Raw genomic sequence first — 20,920 nt, 5'->3', positions numbered from 1 at the left:
ACATGCAAAAAGCAAAACAAGGGAGTCATGGGTTCTCAGCATGACTGCAAAATTACATGCTAAACTTGGGTCGCTAACCACCACAGGTGGTTGTCTTAAGTTCTCCTCAGGAAAAAGAGTAGCTACAGCCACCTGCACTGCTACAATCCAAGATAATCTTCATCTGAACATTAGAAGCAGGAACATCATGTTAAGAATGGGGTGAGAACAATTGCTTTGAGGATGAAAGGACAGAAAGTGGTTTCCAGACATCAAAAATGATACTGTGGACTCCCACTCTAAGTCAGGATACTTATAGCAATACCGTATGTGCTGTAGAGGTGGGAAGAACGGTAGGTAGGAGGAATAGGAATAAATTACCAATATCAGAGGAGGTGAGCGCTTGTTGTAGATTGTGTAAATCCGTGCCAGGTACTGTGTCCTTGTACATCTATCTTTTGATGAAAATAACATTTTAAGAACTTCCTGCTCTCTTCCCATCCACAGAGCACTATTTACATCCACACACCCCCCTCATCCCCTTCCTCTCCACCTTGGTTGGGCTACACTGATGTTTAGGAGGCCACTGGGGAACTGGACAAGTGAATTGATCAGAAGCCTTTAAAAGTCCTTGCCAAAAAAAGCATAAAACATCCCTGTTCCTGAGCTAGTGGCCCCTACCTATGTTTGCAAGGTACTATTACTTCCAGTCCAAAGTCTCTGTGTGGAGCTTGCACATTCTTCCTCAGCCTAGATCTAGCTTGGGGTGCCAGCACAAGGTGCAGATAAACCTGGTTTATCCCATGTGCTGGCCACAGAGTTGTCCATACAGATCCTGATTGACTTTGTAAGATCAGGCCCATCTTCTATTAAAGGCACCTTAAATTATCCTGCTTTCCTGTGCTTAAGGGTTCTCCTGACAGAACTTCTTCTTGGGACATCTTTTCCTTAGAACTTTGGTTAGTAGGGACATATATAAATACGCACATAATCCCAGGACTGGAAGCTTTGTGGATGCTGTGCACACAAGCCAAGCCTGTCACTGGGAGTTACAAGTATCCCATGAAAATAAGCAGCATCACAGTAGCAGGCAGTGATCTGGTAGTCCATACAAGGTGGGATTTCTTCTGCCCCTCCTCATCCCCATTTAAGGTTCCTCAAAGTAAAAGATACAGTGATATATTTTTGCTGTTTTCATCAGCAATTCAACCACACGAGTTTCAGCAAGCTTAATATAAAATTTTTGTTGGTAACTTGTGTTTTGAGTAGTTGTCACCATTTTTTTAAATGACAAAATCTATAAAAAACTTGATACCCTTAGAAATGCAATATCTACAGAGAAAAGCCCCCATATGAAGTTTGCTCAGGGTATTTCAAAGAAAACATGGTTATTGCAGTAACTGTTGATCCAAAAGACTTCACATGTGGGAAAATTTAGCTGAAGAAAGAACAGTTCATGCATATAAAGATAGACATCTATAAAAATAGGTATATAACTTGACCATTTAAACTCCTAATCATGAGTTTAAATAGTGAGGTCTAGCTCATTTCCTTTTCCCAGTATTTCATCTGCAGATTTATGGGCGTAAACTCTAGGAGAGAGATTCGGTTTATGTGTTCTATCCTGCTCCATCTGGCCTTTTAAGAAGGCTCACACTCAAGGTGGTTATCTCTTGGGATGGCACATCTTCATATGGTGGTGATAGCTTGTTTCCTTTTAAAGTATTTTTCTACTGTGGTTCTGTGTCTTAGAGGAGCCAATTAAAAGCATGCTCTTGGCAGGACATGACTAGCTTTTTCAGCATATTATTAGCTTATCAAGGCTGGAACTTGCTAGATAAGCTCTGTTGCAGTATATGCCTAGATCATGCCTCTGAGGCTTTTAAATGCGCTGTAACTTAATGCTGACTATCAGTAGTATAGTAGTTTCTATACTAGGATTTAAACACTGGAAGATTTGGCTTTTTACTGGCTTCACTAGAAAGTTATGAAGAATTACATGCCAGAACTTAATTTATTTTTTTTTCTTCAAGTTTAGGCCTTATTTTAAGAATTCTATATTGGCTTCATGCTGAGGTCTACGTGCACAAAAATTGGTGCATGGGGAACCACATCCTGCCAAGGGGCAGCCCCCAAAATCTTTGCTGCCCCAGGTTAAGAATTGGGGTGGATGTGTGGGGGCCTCACCTTGTGCAAAAGCTGGCCATGACCCACATGTAGATGAGCAACCATTGCTCTCCAGTGCTCTTTTGGCTTGGGATGTTGAAAAAGAGCTGAGTGGTGTGTCCAGGAATAGGATGTTAGAGTGGACTCCACAGCAGGACAGAGATAAGGGACTGGGAAGGGCTGGGTGGCTGCTGCTGCTGGTAATGTACTCGGTTGTGACATCATCTAAGTAAAGGATTTCCAAACCTATATGCCCAGTATAAGGGCATGTCAAAGGATCTTGGGATATAAAGTTGTAGTGGTTTGTAACCAAAATACTCATTACTGTTTACCTTCTGTGAGATAAGAATTAGGAGAAATGCAAAGCAGGCACTAAACTTGAAAGAATATAAAGAAGTTTATTAACAGACCTAAAAGAGGAAAAAATCATACCACACCTTCAGAACTCTTCTCCTCCCCCCACCTTTCTCCCTTCTCCCAGTGACAATGTAAAAAGACAACCCTTGAGATGTTCAGTCTGTTTACCACTTCCATAATAACTTTGTTCAGTCCATTTAGGAAAAGGAGTCTCTCTGCTCACATGTGAGTCTCTTCCCCGACTTGCAGCTTTTCCCACAACTGCTTTCGAGGGTCCACTCTTGAAGTTTTTTGGGGTACAATTTTAAGGTTGAGCCGTTCAGAAACAGAAGTTCTCTTTACCCATCTCTGGGAGCATTTCATCTCTAAGAACAGAGGCCCTCCTCCTTCCCTGGGAGCAAAGGGTATTCCTCATCTTCATCTCTAGGACTATCTCTGGGAGCATCTCTAGGAACTGAGGTTTTCTCCTTTCCCATTTGGAGCAAAAGTCCTCATCGCTTCCATCTCTCCCTGTTCAAACTTCTCATGAAATTACAGCTGCTTCAGCATCTGCCTATCTCAGCACAGGTGCTTTTGCTCACAAGTACAAGTTGAACACTCCACCCCCCATGCTTTCATGAAATTACAGCGGGTACTCTGATACATCATAGCTTCACAACAGAATTTCAGCTTTAAGCATCTCCTCTTTCTTTTCCCTCAGGTTTTCAGCTCATCACAGCACTAAAAGGGTTAATCTCACCCGGGCCTTGCAGCTGGAATGTCGCTTATCGCTGTTGGTCACATGATCTTTGCCAGACAGCGGTGCAGCTTCAGCTGAATCTTGGCTGCAGGGGGAGCCGGGCTGCTCCGGCTGCCCACAGCAGGGCTGGGGGGGGAGGGGTTCTGCAGGTGGAACAGGGTCCATCAGCTCCAGGATGGCCGTGGCCTGGCCCGGCCTGGCCCGAGCAGGGCCTGGGCCAGGCCCGCTGGCCCCCGCATGGGGCCCGCAGCCACCTGTCCCAGCACTGGAAACGAGACAGAGAGGCTCTGCCTCGGAGTTTCCTATTCTTAAGTGTGAATCACAGAGGCGGTCACAACTTCAAGTGGCTTAAAGAATTGTCCATATTCAAACTGGCCAGCTGATAGGTTCTATCAGGTCACAGAGGAAGCTGTAAGCACCCCTTTGCAAGAACATCACTTCCAGGACTATGCTTTGCTAACCCATGACAAAAGTACACTTTTGCCACAGCTGTGCTAAGATCCTTCAAGCCAGAGCCCACTTAGTGCCATTTGAATATTTCATACCTTTTTGGTTTTAGTTTAGTTTATTATCTGCTTCCAGCTGAGTCACATGAGTGTAAACAGATCAGTTTGTCTCTGAGAATATGATTCCACAAAACTGGGAGAGGCAGCTCAGTCCAAAATACCATCTGCAGAAATGAAGATTTTAAAACTCACATAAGGTTGACCAATTTTATACTGCTCCTGTTTCCTCTCATGTTTTTCTTGGGTAAGTGTATCATTTTCTGGCACAAAGTTTAATTTGTTGAATGGATGCTGACATGGCAGCAATGTTCCTCAGCACACCCCAATTTTGAAAGCAAGAAATGGCCTATTTCAAAGTAATGCAGATATTCACAAGCTTGTGCCACCAAAATCAATGTGGAGACCTGTCGCGGGTTCGGTTTGAAACCGGGCAGAAACACCAATTTAGTGTAGTGGTTTGGTCCAAAATACTCATTACTGTTTATCTGCTGTGAGATAAGAATTAGGAGAAATGCAAAGCAGGCACCAAACTTGAAAGAATATAAAGAAGTTTATTAGCAGACCTAAAAGAAGGAAAAAAAAAAAAAAAAATTATACCACCTTCAGAACTCTCCTCCTCCCCCCACCTTCCTCCCTTCTCCCACTGACAATGTTCAAAGACAACCCTTAAGATGTTCAGTCTGTTTACCACTTCCATAATAACCTTGTTCAGTCCATTTAGAAAGAGAAGTCTCTTCTTGCTCATGCTATGAAAACATTATCACAACGAGACAGCCGCCCACTTCCAAATATTGTTCAGTCCATTTAGGAAGAGGAGTCTCTCTGCCTGCGTGTGAGTCCTTTCCCCCGACTTGCAGCTTTTCCCGCAACTGCTTTCGAGGGTCCACTCTTGAAGATTTTTGGGGTACAATTTTAAGGTTGAGCCGTTCAGAAACAAAAACAGAGGCCCTTCTCCTTCCCTGGGAGCAAAGGGTCTTCATCATCTTCATCGTTAGGACTATCTCTGGAAGCATCTCTAGGAACTGAGGTTTTCTCCTTTCCCATTTGGAGCAAAAGTCCTCATCTGGTTCATCTCTAGGGACTGAGGTTTTCTCCTTTCCCATTTGGAGCAAAAGTCCTCATCTGGTTCATCTCTCCCTGTCCAAACTTCTCATGAAATTACAGCTGCGTCAGCATCTGCCTATCTCAGCGCAGGTGCTTTTGCTCACAAGCTGAACACTCCACCCCCCATATCTTCATGAAATTACAACAGGATACTCTGATATATCATAACTTCACAACAGAATTTCAGCTTTAAGCATCTCCTCTCTCTCTTCCCTCAGGTTTTCAGCTCTTCAGAGCACTAAAAGGGTTAATCTCACCTCGGCCTTGCAGCTTTGCAGCTGGAATGTTGAATTTTTCTTATCGAAGTGGAGAGGGGGGAGAGCCGAGCCGCTCCGGCTGCCCACGGCAAGGCAGTGGGGGGTGTTCCACGGATGGAACAGGTCCATCGACCCAGGATGGCCGTGGCCCGGCCCGGCCTGGCCCAAGCAGGGCCTGGCCGGGCCCACTGGCCCCCACACAGGGCCCGCAGCCACCTGTCCCAGCGCCGGAAACGAGAGAGAGCTTGTGGGGGGAGTTTGCCTATTCTTAAATGTGGATCACAGAGGTGGTCACAACTTTAAGTGGCTTAGAGACTTGTCCATATTCAAACTGGCCAGCTGATAGGTTCTATCAGTTCCCAGAGGAAACTGTAAGCACCCCTTAGCAAGGACGTCCCTTCCGGGACTATGCTTGCTAACCTATGACAAGACCTAAGCTCTAAGAAAAGGTAGCTGTAAAATAATTTGGGTCCTTGAGAACTTTACCATCAGACTTTCTCTTGTTAATGTTGCTGCCATAGATTTGCAGCCAAAGCAAAACTGGCTATAACTGCCACAAGAGCCAACCTTGCATCAGCTCAGCTCCACAGCAGTTCACAGGACCATTGCCATTGTTCATATTTTCTGTAGTTTGGTCAAGCGGCTGCCTGGTTGCAGCAATTTAGGAGCTCAACAGATGACAGCTCAGTACAGAGGCAATGCTGGAAAATGTCAGCACTTGGAACAGGGACAAGAAGCAAGTTTGGGATTAGGAAGCTGCTAGAAGTGCTGATGAAGCACCAATTTCTCTGCTTTTCAGATTTGTCTTTCAGGCTTGTGCTACTTGTGAGGAAGAGCAGATGACTGGTTCTGCCCCTTATTGGGAAAGGCACAGGAGGAGTAAAATATCAACAGTCACAATACACAGAGGTGTGCAGACATCCTCTGATTCTCTGATTACTGAGCTGAAGCTCACTGAAACAAACTTATGGACTGCAGCTGTACACCTGCTCAGCACTGTGCCCTGGCCTTCAGGCAGTAGGATCATGGTCCTCAGGATGACTGCCACAATCCATTTATTCTTGAGTAAATAGTTCTTAATTCCTCTTCTGGATAACATATGACTAACATTAGTGGGACACCCAGTTACTACTTGGAGCACAGTCAAAATTATCTTTCTTACCACTTTGCTTTGAATCCTCCCATTTCTCTGCTTCATCTAAAATTTCCTCTCCCTACATTTCATGGCTTCTTCTAGGCAGGCATGCTGTAAGCATCAGATCTCCTCAGCATGCCAGTGTATCAATCTACTTTGTTCAGGCATTAGTGACAGGATACCATCCATTTCTCTCATCCTACTGCTGCTCTTTCTTTCAGCACTGCCTTTTACAAAAATGCCATACTTCCTGACCTTTCCCAAAGAAGTCTGCAGCCTGCTGTGTTTGTCTGTGGTTAACTTAAAGCACTCTGGAACAGTGGGGTCCGAGTCCCATTTTGGTTTTTTTTTTTAATCTGGACACTCAGTGCAGTGAAATTTATGTACAAATTGGGATATTAGTGAGACATATGTTAACTTCTTGACTGGAAATTGGTTACCTTGCTTAATGCCTTCAATAATGTGACTCAAAACCATTGAGCTCAGATAATGCCTTTGGGCTGATCCAGACTATGAAAAAACCCCAAAACATTTAGGGTGGAAAGTTGTCCAGACTGTTCTCTTCTTAACATAGCTGCTTGTATTTGAAATAAAATATGATGGCTGTCATTTAAAATGTGATCTTTACCTTTTGTGCCTCCAATTCCCAACTCCATCCTGCTGCAGCAGGAAGGAGGAAGGGAAAAGGGAGCAAGGGAACAATGTCTGATTTGGGAGAGTCTCCATGGGGATGAACTGGGGAGTGTGATTCCTAAATTATGACATCTGCAGTCACAGCTGAGAAACTTCCTGTGTAGAAGACAGCTAGTTTTCAGAAGTCAGTTTCTGAGCTTTTGACCCATTTAGAAGCTTCAGACAGTGGGTGTTTCCAGTATGCAAAATGTGTGCATGGTATTTTTGAGCAGTCTGCTTGCTGATGAGCTGTTGCATCACAAACAAAGCTGCCTAACTGGAGCAGCTTCTTGCAGCAAGACTTTCAAATAGGTGTCATTGTGACCCAAGCTGTGGTGGCAGCAGCAGGGACTGGAGGAATTTTGCATAGTTTTCAGTCTAGAGTCCAGATACTGACTAATCCCTGCATGGGTCCTGGTATCCAAATGACGAGGTGTTCTCAGTCCCAGCTGGGTACACTGCATATCTTCTTTCCAGCCTTGTGGGCTGAGGGAGGGAAAAGTGTGAATTGAGTGTGACTCGGATTAGAATTAGGCCCTTAAATGGCTTTATCAAACTGTGGGAAAGCAATAGCGTTGCCAAGCAGAGGAGGTACTGAAGGGTCATTGCACTAAACATGTCCTCCATTTCAAAGCAGAGGAAGGCCTTTGTGTTGGAAATTCCATTCTCCTGACCAAAACAGAAAATGGCATGGCAACTTTCCCTTTCTTGGTTCCTTTCAGGTGCTTGCACATTATGTGTTGAGGATATGCGTAGGAAAATTTGCTACACTATCTATAGACTTAGTTTCTTTAATCCATGCAGTTATGGGCATATTGAATTTGAGGATTGACCCTGGTTTTTCTGTAGTTCTGGATTTTCTATTTGATGTGGTTTTGAAAAGTACTAGTAAATTCTTGCAGAAATCTTTTCTTTCTAACTGTGGCTCATGGATATTCTCCAGGCAGAATGGCAAAACTTGGCCTGAACTTTCTCTTCCTGCTTCTGTTAAAGATTGGTTGACCCTTCTTGGTTTACATTGCATTTGAGCTATGGTGTTGGAAGAAGTCCATTCTGTACACATATAATCAAGGCTTTTCACCAAACTTCCCCATAGTGTGTTCCAGCAGAGATTAACTATGGCCACTTCAGGCATAACCCACATGTGGCAGTTGTGGGTAGTGAACAGAATGTTAAACATCTCCTACAGAGAGAATCATGACACAGGCTGCAGTCTCATTAAGTCCCTTGTACTCTCCCACTTTTATTTTGTCCATTTAAATTCCCCTGAAGAGGGAGTATCAGCTTTCCAGAAGAGAAGAAACACTGACTGCTTACTGAGCAACAGCTGAAAGTTATCATTTTTAAACTTACAATTTCTTTTGACATTGAATGCTTATACTGGAAGACACATTTTTCACTACAAACTATTTCTATTTTGCTTTGTAGAGAAGACGAAATGATTAAAGCAAAAGCTGTTCCCAGTTTACAATCACTTCTTCAAGATGGTAATAATAATTGACCTTGGGTTAGTCCCTATATAAATTATATTTGAAATTGTGTAAGTTGCAAAGAAGCACAGCCGGACTGTCCCCAACACATATTTTCCAAGAGAAAGTTACGTCAGGTTTGAGTAAGACACGGAGTGAAACTTTCTTTGGTTCTTAAAAGCTGGTGCCCTAAACAGAAATCAAGCACTTGTGCCCCATATGTTACAAGCATAATGTTTTGCTAGTCCTTAACAAGAAAAGTATTATGCTTAATCTGAGGCTTTTCTAAAGTCTTTTTTTTGGCAATTACACTATGGAAGGGAGCAGCTGAAATAATAATAAAACTTTATACTTGCAGGGAACTTTCATCTGGGAATATCAAAATAATTTATAAGCCTAGTTAAGTCTATCTTGATATTTTCCTAGGATCCTGCTTTCCTGTGGCAATTGGTAAGCCAGGAATTTTGCCCTGGTTTAGCAGAAGGGTGAACTGGGGCACAGAAAGGGTAAACAACTCATGCAGGGTTACTGCAGCAGATCACAGAGGGTTAGCCAAGATTCATGCACACAGAGGTGGTATTTATGTGATGGGTTTGGCTTACTTTTTGGTTTCTTATGGTAGGGAGGTTCTCATTGCCAAGAGCCTTTCCCCTATCAGTGTGGAATATCCAAGTCCTAAGGATCTGCCTCTGGGTGCTGGTAGCTGCCTGCCTCCCTCTTAATTTCATTCATTCACAAGGGTCACTTGCTAGGTTCCCTTCAGATGCTCTCTTCCTCATGCCAGAAAATTGGGCTCTGCAGCAGGCTCTGCCCATTCCCAGCAAGGAGCCCAGCTGGGACATGGAGCACCCAAGTGACAGACTCCCAAACAGCCACGTTGACAGGGGAGGCAAAGATGCAGCTGCTGAAAGCATAATGCATCTTCTTGTTTCTAGTAAGCATCCTGAGCTACCTAGAGAACAGCAATCCTTCAGTTATACGTAATGAAGGTCCACCTCCTGATGCTAAATCCCTAGATGAGAAGAAAGGGTGAGATCTCCTGGCCAGTTGAATATGGGACCACTCTAGGGAGTCTGTCAGCCACTTAAGAGACACGTCTTCAAGACATAGGGGTGGCTCTGATGTGTGAGATCTTCATGTGTCTCTCTTGAAACAAGCTGACCCCTTGTTCCAAACAGTTCCTTTCTGTCTGGAGCTGCAAATACATCTTCTTTAACATGAATATATTTTCACAGGCTATAAATCAAACAACTCTTCTTCATTAAGGGAGAAATTCCCCATCTTTCATGGCAGAAAGGTTGTAAAAGCACAATGGTACTCCCTGAGCTAACCTTCTCTGTGGATCTCTGGGTCTCTGTGGATGGTCTGTGCCGGATGTAAAGCAGAAGCCACATTGTGTGCTCTGGATGTAGAAATTTTCTGGTTACTCTCATTTGTGCTGCCCATGTGAAATCTAACTGTGAAAGCACTAACTGGGAAATAGAAATCTATACATTTATAATAAACCTTTAGGCAGGTACCAATGCCTAGTCTTATGGATATTTGCAAGAAGAATATAAACTTTATTTGTTCCGTTTCATGTGTGTTGGGCAGAAAGTGTTTTAAGGAATAAATCAAGGGGTGAAAAAAGGACTCTGCTTTGTAGCTCATTGTCAGTCACTCACAAGGATTATTAATTTTTTTGACAGAGGTTCCAATAGCATTTTTTAAAAGCACCTTTTCCCTTTCTGGGATGCAGCATATAGGCCTTTAATTGTAAGAATATCAGATTTTCCATCCTATGCTGTTCATTTTCCTTAAGTGCTGCCTTCTTGCCTCAATTTATAGCTGAGATTTTTGAGGAGGAGGCATGGCTTAGAGAGTACAGTGTAAAGCTCTGGAAACCTGCCAGAGTGTGGGAACTGGTCTGGGACACCAGGACTTTTGGAGGATAAATGAGCTGCTCAGTCAGGTAAGGGGGCACTGAAAATAAGCATTTGCCTTTAAAAATCTGGATTTAGACCACACCCCCCAGTTATAAGAGATCTCAAAACAGAAAATAGCATTTGTTTTGCTGCAAGGTACCATGCTGTTGATTCAGAACTGAAACACCACAACTCCACCAAAGAAAAGGCAAATCATGTATCTGCACGGCTCATATTCAGGAACAATCAGGGGTTTATTTATTTATTTTTTTACTATTATCTTTGTTTTTCCAGTGATTCTGTTCAATTAACATGACTAGATGTACAGATCCCGATGTCATTATTGGATTCCAAAAAAAATAAAAATAGCAGGTGCCGAGCAGACTTTCAGATCTTCCAGCAATTTTACTCATTAATGAACTCCAAATACACCCAAAGCAAACACATGTACCGAAGGCTTAAATCCAGATCTGTTGAAGGAATTCCAGTTCAGGACATTTTGCTAACCTCCAAATAACTGATTGTGCTTCAGCTCTGCACATGTTTTGATTTGTCATTGCTCAAAAAAATTGACAGCGCATGCAGCTCAGATGCCTGGCTGAAATATTTTGTGAAAGTGAATGATCAAAAGCAGGTCAAATGCCTCATTCTATCTTGCTCAAACATGTTCAAAACCAGAATAATTCCTAGCATTTGGTTAACTTCATGTATGCTTTCTGTCTTTTGTTTTCTAAAATCTCTGTAGAAGAACATCACAATCTGTGAATTCCAGGACATAAACATGTACATGCACAAATTAATTGCTAGTTATGATGTGCACAAAACACTAACAAACCAGTATACTGAAAAAAATCCTTTTATGGGTTGTTGCCTGCTTGAAGAGCATTATTACTGTATGAAACTGAGATGTTAGTTTAAGTTAGAAGGAAAATTCTCATGCAAAATGAATAATGCAGAGTCTCACCTTGCGGTAGCTGACACAGGGTTTTGGTGTGAAGGTCCACACAAACTGGGGATGTTTGTATTAGAAGTATCATTATAGTCTGGCTTTTCTTCAGCAGGTGATCATGGCAGTGAAGGACAGAATCCTCGGACTGTTTCCTAAATTTCATTCTCTTAATGGAAGTTAAGCCAATTTGCAAATAATTTTGCTGCTGTTGATCACAATTTTACAAGATTTTTGAGTGCAGAAGCTCTTTCTGATATGTGTGGAAAAGTGCCTTCCACATGTACTTTTAATGGTCTTAGGAAGAAGGTAATTAAAACCACATACTTTATAATGAGCAATGTAACTTTAAATCAGAAAACTTTCATATGTCTTTGGTTCTTTTGCCATTAACTGTTTTTCCTTGAAATATGCTATAATTTCTGGGAAAACACTAGTCTTTTGTAGAACGACAAGGAACTGGGATTTTGTAATCCTTCTAAGTGCTGTAAAAATTATTTCCCACAATTGTTGTTTTCTTTAGGATGACTAAATGTCGTTATTGTGTCCCATATACATACCAACTGTCTGTAGTAACTTGGTTGGCAATCAATGTCTTTTATGGGAGGTTTTTTTTTGTTTAGTTGTAGTCTCACCTTTCATGTGGATGATACATCTTGGCTATATTTTTGACCAATGTGTATTTTGGTTTATATGTTTATATGCATATGTGTGGGACTGATTTTTAGTTTGATGATCACTGAATGTGTGGTAAGACTAATTACTTTCACTGTTTCTTTTGACTCAAATCTTTAAAAAATTTATGGTACTTCAAAGTGACTAATGTTTGGTTTCTGTTTAGAATGAAGTCTTGAGCCAACTTTTTCTTCTTCCCCCTCTCTCCTCCCCCAACCTGCCTGCCTAATACCTGAGCCATTTAACCATGTGATTCATGTAAAATAAGGATCACCCAGGATTTCACTATCTGTAAGATGAATGATATTCTCCAAACATAATATAGTTGGAGACTTGCTCTTCACATGTGGTGGTTTTCTTTTTTTTCCTCTGAGTGCACTGTATGATCTATTCATGAGGAACTAGTGAGACTAACACTGTTCCCTGCAGGGTTCTGGTTTGATGATTATTTTATTTTTAGGGCATTGTTATTGACATTGGCTAGCATTACTCATAGCCTTTAGTCAAAAGGAAGAAGTGATAAAGACATCTTTACGATAAGCCCGTATGTGATAAGCATGAGAAATATGGAAAAAGATTAAAGACCTAGTATCTTGGCCTCAGAGAAAAGAGTCTTTGTCCTGTTAAAAATAAAGTTGACCAGATGTGCTCATTTAGGCATGGCAGCTCTCATTTTCTCATCAAACACATCACTGGTTAGGCTTTTAAAATCAAAACCTTAATTTTCACTTTTTGAATTTGAGTTCCCATAATGTTTTTTACACTGCTGTGTGACCGAGTTATGGAAGCCACTTCAGCTTGTGCCTTTCTTCCTGCAGGTGTATAGCCAAAACAAGCTGGCAACTAAGTATGTCCTTCAATTCCTCACTGAATCAGGGCATCAAGTGACAAAGTTTGTCCCTTGCTGAGCTGTTTCTGTGCATGAACTTCTTTGTAGTTGCACTGAAGTGAGGCAGGTCAAAAAAAAAAAAAAAGAAACAGCTGTAGGTGCAATTGTCCTATCACATAACCTGTACAATCACTCTACCTCTACATTTATTGCTCTAAAAGTACCTAAAGAGTTAAAAAACCAAACTGATAAAATTAAAGAAAATTAAAATTAAAGTGAAATACCAACCAGGCCACCTGCCCGTGCAGCACTCACCCACAGGGCTGCATATGTTTGACACTGCTTGAGGATGGGGTTTGTCAGAAGCAACGGCATATGGCAGGGAGGATTCTTCACTTACATGTTCAAGGTTCGTGCGGTTAACCGAGCTCTTCTACTTCAGGGTCAGACACAGCTTGAGGGAGCATTTTCTCATTAGGTTTTACAGTTTAGGGCAGACTGAACATATTGGCCCACAGGACTGCTGAGAGGTTAAATTTGAGACTGGGATTTTAATAGGAAATATTTGCATACAACTGTGTGCTCTGGAATGAAGACTTATTTTTCATTCAGCCAGGCAGCTGACTCTGTAGGTTCCTACTCTAAGTACAGAGAAGAAAAGGGGAAAGCTCTAAGAACTACATGTCAGGACACCAAAAAGCATCTGGACACATCCTAAAATAAGGCTTTTGGTTATATACCAGGCACTTAGGCCATCACTGTGACTGTATTATGCTGACACTCAGTGAATTCCCACCCTCTTCTGCATTTTTGAAACAGAACCACAATCCTAGGAGAATATATATTATTAAGGTTTTTTTTCTCTGGTTTTTTCTTTTTATGCAACCATTTTCTGCTTTTGAATGCTCTTTATGGGAAGTAAGTCTATCTTTCAAATGCCTTTTTGCATAGGGTACAACGGTCCTTTCTTGTCTATCAGGAAGCATTACTGGCTTTTGCTGGAAGAGCATAATGAAAGAGATGTTTGGGTTATACAAGTTTTTAAAAAATAATTTTATTACTGTTAAGTGGAAGCACTTTTAATGCTTTCATATCCTAGATGGGAGTTATCAGTGTTGACAGAAAGCCTAAAGGGGTGGAGAAAACAGTAAATAGTCTTTTAAACTGAAAGTTTATACATGTATCCAAACACCTAGCAGCTCTTTGATACTGATAGTTTATCTTCAAATCAGTAGGAACAGCCACATGGCTGCTTCATCTTACCTGATGAAATCCTATTCAATTCTTTACCACTATGCCCCAATGTTACGGAGGGGAGAGGCAGGGAGATGGTTTTATGAATCCTTCAGCAGTGTTTCACATCACTCATTCCCAGATGGTGGAAGAGCTGCTGGTGGTCTGTAATGCCAAGGGCCGTGCTCATTTTGTGCATCAGCACTGGAAGGGCTCCACTGCTGTGCTTCAGGTACCTTCCCATCCCTTAGACTGCCACAGAGCCACAGTCTTTTCCCTTCACTGGGCCTTGCTGTGCAAAATGCATCCTTTGTTGCATGGCAGGTTGCTTGGTGGCCTGCTGCAGCCCCAGCCTGCACGTTTATGTGATGGTTTGCAAAGGAAAAAAGGCACATAGAACCCATCACACACCTACATCCAGTAACTGGCTTGACTGCTTCAGACCCTTGTATAGTTAGGAATGGGGGTTAGTAAAGATGAATGGTATCTTTGGTGGTCATTCAAGTACAACAGAAAACTCCTAGGGGGCAGATGAAGTTTGTCTGGCCTCCGCTGCCTAATGACCCTTTTTCTGGAGAGTGTCATGCTGAATTCATAGCTGTGTCTCTCTGTTTAAACACTGACTTTCAATTTATTACTTAAGGGACCCTGCCTTAAATTAGAGATGGGTCATTATTTGCCCTTCCTAATGGTAAACTGAACTGTGCACACAAACATATCAGAAACTGCTGAGGGTAAAATGCTTTCTCGTCTGGCAGCCCAGCACTCTATGCTGGTGTCACTTTGATTAACATAAACTGTCTGCGGCCATAGCAGTTAGAGAAAAGTTCGTCTTTATTACCTGGAAACTCAGCAAGACAGTTGTTATTGCTTTGGTACAGCAGTAGGATGGGAAACTGATAGTCTGTGATGCCCTGTGTTGGGTGCTCTGTGAGCACAAACCAGAAAGTCTGTTTCCGTTTCCTGGTGCTCGGAGCAGAGGGCTCTGGCCTCCTTGGCCACAGACCATTTCCAGGCAGGCAGTAGACATCCTCCAGAAATGGCCAGGCAGGGCTCCTAAGACCTGTGCTGACTCAAGTGAAAATCCAGCTCAGTATTAAGCACAAGTGAATAGAAAGGGCCCTCTGAAGACACAGCCATGCTGTTTCCACTTCTTGTTAGTCTTCCTTAGACCTAGGGATATCAATAGGCAATAATATAAATCTACCCATTAGCTTTTTCCCCTTGTAGGATTTGTATCTCATTAATTTTTGTTGCCTAGAGAATATATCCACTAAATACCTAGTGGATTAAGCCCAAAAAAGTAAATATGATAGTCTTGGTTCCCCAAGTATGATAGTCGGTGTTCCTCAGGTAATCCGTCACTTTTTTCTCCATCACTTGGTGAAATGGAGCTACATGTAGCTAGAAGGGAGCCATGTGGGAATAAAAGCATCCAAACAGCTAAATGTGCTGCTGTTAGGAGCATGGAGGTTGGGCTGAAGGGCCTAAACAAACCTCACTTACTGTAGATAACAGACTGCATATATTACTGTGTGCATTCAACATTTGCCAGCAGAGTTATGAGTTTTCTGGCTGATAAACAACTTCTGTTGTTGCATAAGGAATTGCTATAGAAAATCAAGACTAACCCAAGCTGGTGGAGTTTCATTCAGTGCTGGGATTTTCTTGTGATGTGTAACCATCCTTCAAAATTGAGCCTCTATGTTATCTAAGTCACAGCTACCACTTCTGACCCCCCCTCCAGCCCCCACATTTAAATGTGAGCGTGATACCATTCTACAGTCAGAAATGTTTGCAGGTTGGGGTTTTCTTTGGCCTCCTTATATTTACTTGTTTGTTTCCCTATAATGTCATGGTTCTTGGAAATATGTTTGGCTACACAGGAAGAGTATCCATTGCAATTTATGCTTCCAGATCTTTTGTGAAGCTAAAATAAATTGCTTTTTGGAAAGAGACCAGAGGCTCTCCTCTCTGTTCCTTTCAAAGAAATCTGACCTTCCAGTTGTTTCTTGTGAAGACAGTAGAAGCTTCTCTTTGAGTCAGAGAAAAGAAAGCAGGAAAGAGTAAAATTTTCCTATGCTGACATTTTTTTTTAATTCAGATATTACTTGATGGACATGGGTTTTTTCAAACCTTTTCTCTTATTGACAGGGCAGCTTTGCCTGTCATGCCTTATGCACTTAACTTCTTGTTGCTTTAACAGAGTATCTGGCACCCCCAGCCACTGTACCTGTGTTCACTCTCCTGGAGCCCTGACATGGCTGCTACTGTTTCCTCTACTGCATATCCAGAGAGGATGAGAAGCCACGGACAGATTGGACTGAACTGATGAAGTAAGTTCCTGCAAGCCCCTCATACAGCCTTTGCATGAATTCTTGGAGATACTGTCCCAGCTGCAGGGGTCACGGGCTGGAAGTCAAGCTGCAAGTGCTATACAGCAAGAGGGTATTGCATAGGAAATAGAAGAAATAAATTCTGCCAGCTGATGAGGGGTCATCACTCTGGCACTTTTATGGTCTTGGTGATCATGGAGAGGCAAGCACAGCATCAGCTTGCAGCCCATGCTGCTCAGGGGAATTGCTGGAGCCTGGAGGTTCAGGTGCTGTCAGTGTAGGCCCAGATAAGCTCTGATGTCTTCTCTGTGCATCTGATTTCAGCTCCAGGTTTTCCCAGGGAGTGCTCAACTCTGTCCAGGAAAGAAAGTCAGCTGACTTACATATGTAACCTTTTGCTTTTTCAGACTAGGTATATGTGTTTGGGAAAAAATGACAAGCTCAGGTGGGCAGTGACCATGAAGTTCTCAATCTTAACCACGTGCCTATGTCTTATCAAAGTCTGAGGCTCAAGGTTGTCTAAAGCATTTTTAAATTACTCTTTAAAATGAGTAAGTAATGAACCATCCTGCACTTTGTTAGGGAAAACAATGCCATTGGAGGAGACCAGGAAAGGTTCCTTTCTGACAATTCTTTTTAACAACGTGATACAATTTATCTGAAATTTGGGAAACAGCTGGGGACAAGGGGAGAAACACCCCTCCCATTGGTTAACCTTGCTCGGGAAATGTGAATCACTGAACTAAATAAAGTTTGTAAAAGATGCTCTGAAAATACTATGCTACGCCCTATAATTCAGCCAAGAATGAAGGAGGCGGGAAAAGAAAACATCAAAAGTCCCTGCTTTTTTTATATTGCTTCCTGGCACATTTCTCTTCCCCCACTTCCCCCTCCTGCCTTCCCATCTTCTTTCTGGTTTTGTTTCATTTCTTTTTTTTCCCCCCTATTTAAAAAAATCCTATTCATTTTGTAAGGCTGGTACCATAACTTTAACAACACTCTTGTTGTCTACAGATGACAACAATGAGAAATGCCAAAGGAGAAGTGAGTCCTGTAGGGACTAGACGACAACAAAGACAGTTTTCAACCATTTTTATTAGGACCTCATGATGCACACATGAAAAATTAATTTCAGAATATGAACTGCTCTTCAGATGGTGCTGCTTAAATCTGGAGGATGTTAACATTCCTGCTGCATGACAAAGGTCCGCCACCCCCTGTGTCGATACTCATCCTGCTCAAAGGGGCAGTAACATCTAAGGATGAACAGAGGCTGGGCACCAAATCCTACTTGAAGGCTACTTTCACAGACTTGGGATTTTCTAGCATCCCCTTGCCAGGGTCAGTTTGCCCTTGAGGGCTAGGCTGCCAAGCTCTAGCTCTCTGCAGAGCTCCAGCTGTTTCACCATTTCCACACGTTTGGATGTATGCTTTGGCAGAGAGGATTATTAGTGGTAGAGAAGAAAAGGCAGCAGGAAAGAACCTGTCCCTAAAGTATGGAAGTGGGGGTTTTGATGCTGTTTAAACAGCCACTCGTAGTCAGGTGACATCATGGGGAAAGAGTGTAGACTGTTTGTATGGACAAATCCATCTGTGGTACCCCTGTGCTGGCCTGAGTGGACACTGGGAGCTGGCAGAGGCACGTGATGGCAGTGTGACAGCAGGCTTTGGGAGGCCCTGGGCTTGTTCCCCCAGTGCTTGGGGCAGCCGAACGTGGAACCCATCCCTTCAGTGTCTGGCATCCAGTCTTGCCTGTTTAATAGAAGTTTAGCAGGGGGAGCATGTGTGGATCACTTGAATGATGTTCCTCTGGAGCATGCCTGAATCTTCCCCACTTGCCTAACCATGAAGAAAGCAGCAAAAGAAACTGAGCTGTCTTCTTTTCCTGTGCTTTCTAAAAAGCCATACTGCTGGGGGGACCACTGCTGCTCTGCGCTTTCCCTGGTCCTGGTGGATGCCTTGTGGGTAGCTCAGAGGGGTAGGGACCCGGGGGTGTGCAGCCTCCTGGGCTTTGCAGGGAGGTGGCAGCTCTCACTGCCAGGGAGGCACAAAACCAGCTTGTCATCTGCTTTTCCGTCTCTGTTTTGCTGCCTGACCCCTTGCCCAGCCTCATAAAAACAAACATGCGCATCCTGACTTCCAGGTGCTTTGGCTGGTTAAACGCCCATCACAGCAGATGCAGCCAGGGAGGGCTGGGGCCTACGGCAGCATGGGAAGGGAAGGGAAGGGAAGGGAAGGGAAGGGAAGGGAAGGGAAGGGAAGGGAAGGGAAGGGAAGGGAAGGGAAGGGAAGGGAAGGGAAGGGAAGGGAAGGGAAGGGAAGGGAAGGGAAGGGAAGGGAAGGGAAGGGAAGGGAAGGGAAGGGAAGGGAAGGGAAGGGAAGGGAAGGGAAGGGAAGGGAAGGGAAGGGAAGGGAAGGGAAGGGAAGGGCATTTTCTCCCCAGGCTACCACAGAGCTCTGCAGCCACTATTTAGCCTGAGGGCTGGACTAACATGCATGAGGCTCAGGCACCCCCTATGGAGCACTGATGACCTTTGGGTCTGCAGCTTCACAGTCTCCAGACCTGGTGCTTTTCCATCTGGTTCCTGCTATTCCCTTAAATCCCTGCTGGCTGTTTAATAGCAGTCAGGGAGTTTCAATGAAGCTGAGGTCACTTTGACTCACCAAATGTCACTGCTTCTAAACTGGAACCAGACTGACCTGAGGGTTGTGTTTCTGCTGGGGGGAGCAATGACAAAGTGTCCTCTGACTCCTCATCAGATGTTGATCACAAGCCCACAGCCTGAGCTCAAGGTTTACTTTGTGTGAGGGTCAGCCTCTGCAGTATATTTACGAACATGCCCCTGAGTGGACTGCTTTTCTTTAAATGTGGGTTTTATGCCGAAATCCTTATATATTTTGTGGGGGTTTTTGTGTTTGTGTGTACTCACAGTTTGTGTGTACCTGAAGTGCCCAGCCTTTGAATCACCGTGTCTCTGTGACGAGTATGTACAAGCTCTCAGTAGCCCAGCATGAGCAAAGAAGCTTCTATATATCTTTAAGGTCAATGAAAGCTGAAAACAGATGATTTCTGACAATTGCTTGGCTTGCAGATCTGCTGGTAGCACCAAGACGCTGTGGCCAGTTAAGTACTACTGAAACAATCCCCGAGCCTGGCTGTGCTTCCCTCTGTGGCTCTGGCTCCATTATGCTGTCAAGGAGCACAGCCTCATGCCAGGAGAGCTGCCCCAGAGACTGCTGAGCAGCAGGGCACTGTTCTTAGTGTGTGGAGAGGAGGCTTGAAGCTGCCCTTCAATGCAAAGCTTGAGTGCTCTGCTGAAGAAGTGATTATGCTGCCCTTCTAACCCCTCATCCTTTTTCTTTTTTTTCCTTCCTCTTCTCCTAAGAAAGTAATGGGGGAAAGTTTGTGAGAGAATAGTGTTTGCTGATCTTGTGCAAAGCATGGTGACAAATGATGGCTGGAGAAGCATGACAAGGCATGTAAACTTGTGCTAATGGAAACCTGTGTGCCAGCTGAGTGTTTATTCAGGCCTGTCATTGTCAACAGAGACCCCTTTACAAGTATTGTTTGTAGTAACAAGTGCACCATGAAGGAGAATGTAGCTTTGAATTCTATGTATTTGCCTCTTTGAAAGAAATTAAAAAAAAAAAAAAGCCATTACCCTATCTTTACATGGAATAATTGTAGTAACTAAATACCTGTTTATATGTCTGCATATTTTGGATTTAATCAGCCTACTTTTTAGAAATCAAACTTCCTCTTAATTGCACTATTCTCATTGATACTGTTGAACAGATGTTACTGCCCCAAGTGTATATATCCAGTCTGTCACCTGCATCTTTTGATATCCCTGACTGAAGCAGGATCAAAAAAAGAAACAGACAGTGGTGTCCCAATGCTTTTTCTCAGCAGAGCAAGAGGTAAAAGAGATTGTTGAGCAGACCATCACACTTATTCTTGTGGCTTTTTAGCAAAATGTTTCTCACCTAAACAAACAATAGTGAAAGTTCATTTTGAATAGAATTCACTGATTTGCAGTTATTTAGACAAAATACATATGAATTCTTAAACAAAGAATAAGCAAAAGCATAGACAAAGCACTAAATTTTATTTCAAAACTGCATTGAAATATACTGTACCCACTCTGTAGAAGTAGGAGAGAAATATCCAAAGAGTTTTGCTGATCTTTGACTGAATTGATCACATATACCTTTTTGCCCTTTTTAAAAAATAAGAAAATCCTACAGCTATACATTTTTGCCAGCCTCGTGGACCTATACAGATACCAGTGGACTGGATACCAGTTGATTGAGACTGAGAGTTCAGAGACTCAGAAATAGGACTAGATAACTAGGGTAACAAACTTCATCTACATTCGGCAATTTAGAATAGCATCCAAGGCTTGCCTGTTGGATTGCCTGAACTGCATCACAAAGAAATATGTGATGGCACACACTGGAAATTTGGGATTGATCTGTTTCTAATTCTGCTCTGGCTTTCTGAGACTCCTAATTTCATCATACCTCAGTGTCTTTTACTTAAAAACCCCCAAACCTCCACACTCAGCAGTACTTTCCTCAAAAAGATACTGTGAAATTGAATTGCTTTAAAT

General features: G+C 42.9%; 1 long non-coding RNA gene across 2 annotated transcripts in view; it reads left to right on the top strand.

The window, feature by feature from the left end:
- The window catches only part of LOC116449898, a 41,350-nt gene that overhangs the window by 7,799 nt on the left and 12,631 nt on the right, over positions 1-20,920 (top strand). For both annotated transcript variants that reach the window (XR_004242577.1, XR_004242576.1), the window contains exon 2: positions 16,178-16,307. This is a non-coding gene — a long non-coding RNA (uncharacterized LOC116449898). The remainder of the gene's footprint in view (positions 1-16,177; positions 16,308-20,920) is intronic.

The sequence above is a fragment of the Corvus moneduloides genome, chromosome 1 (assembly GCF_009650955.1).
Source record: "Corvus moneduloides isolate bCorMon1 chromosome 1, bCorMon1.pri, whole genome shotgun sequence".
NCBI lineage: Eukaryota > Metazoa > Chordata > Aves > Passeriformes > Corvidae > Corvus > Corvus moneduloides.
The sequence above is the reverse complement of the archived record's forward strand: the minus strand, read 5'-3'. Positions and strand labels throughout refer to the sequence as shown.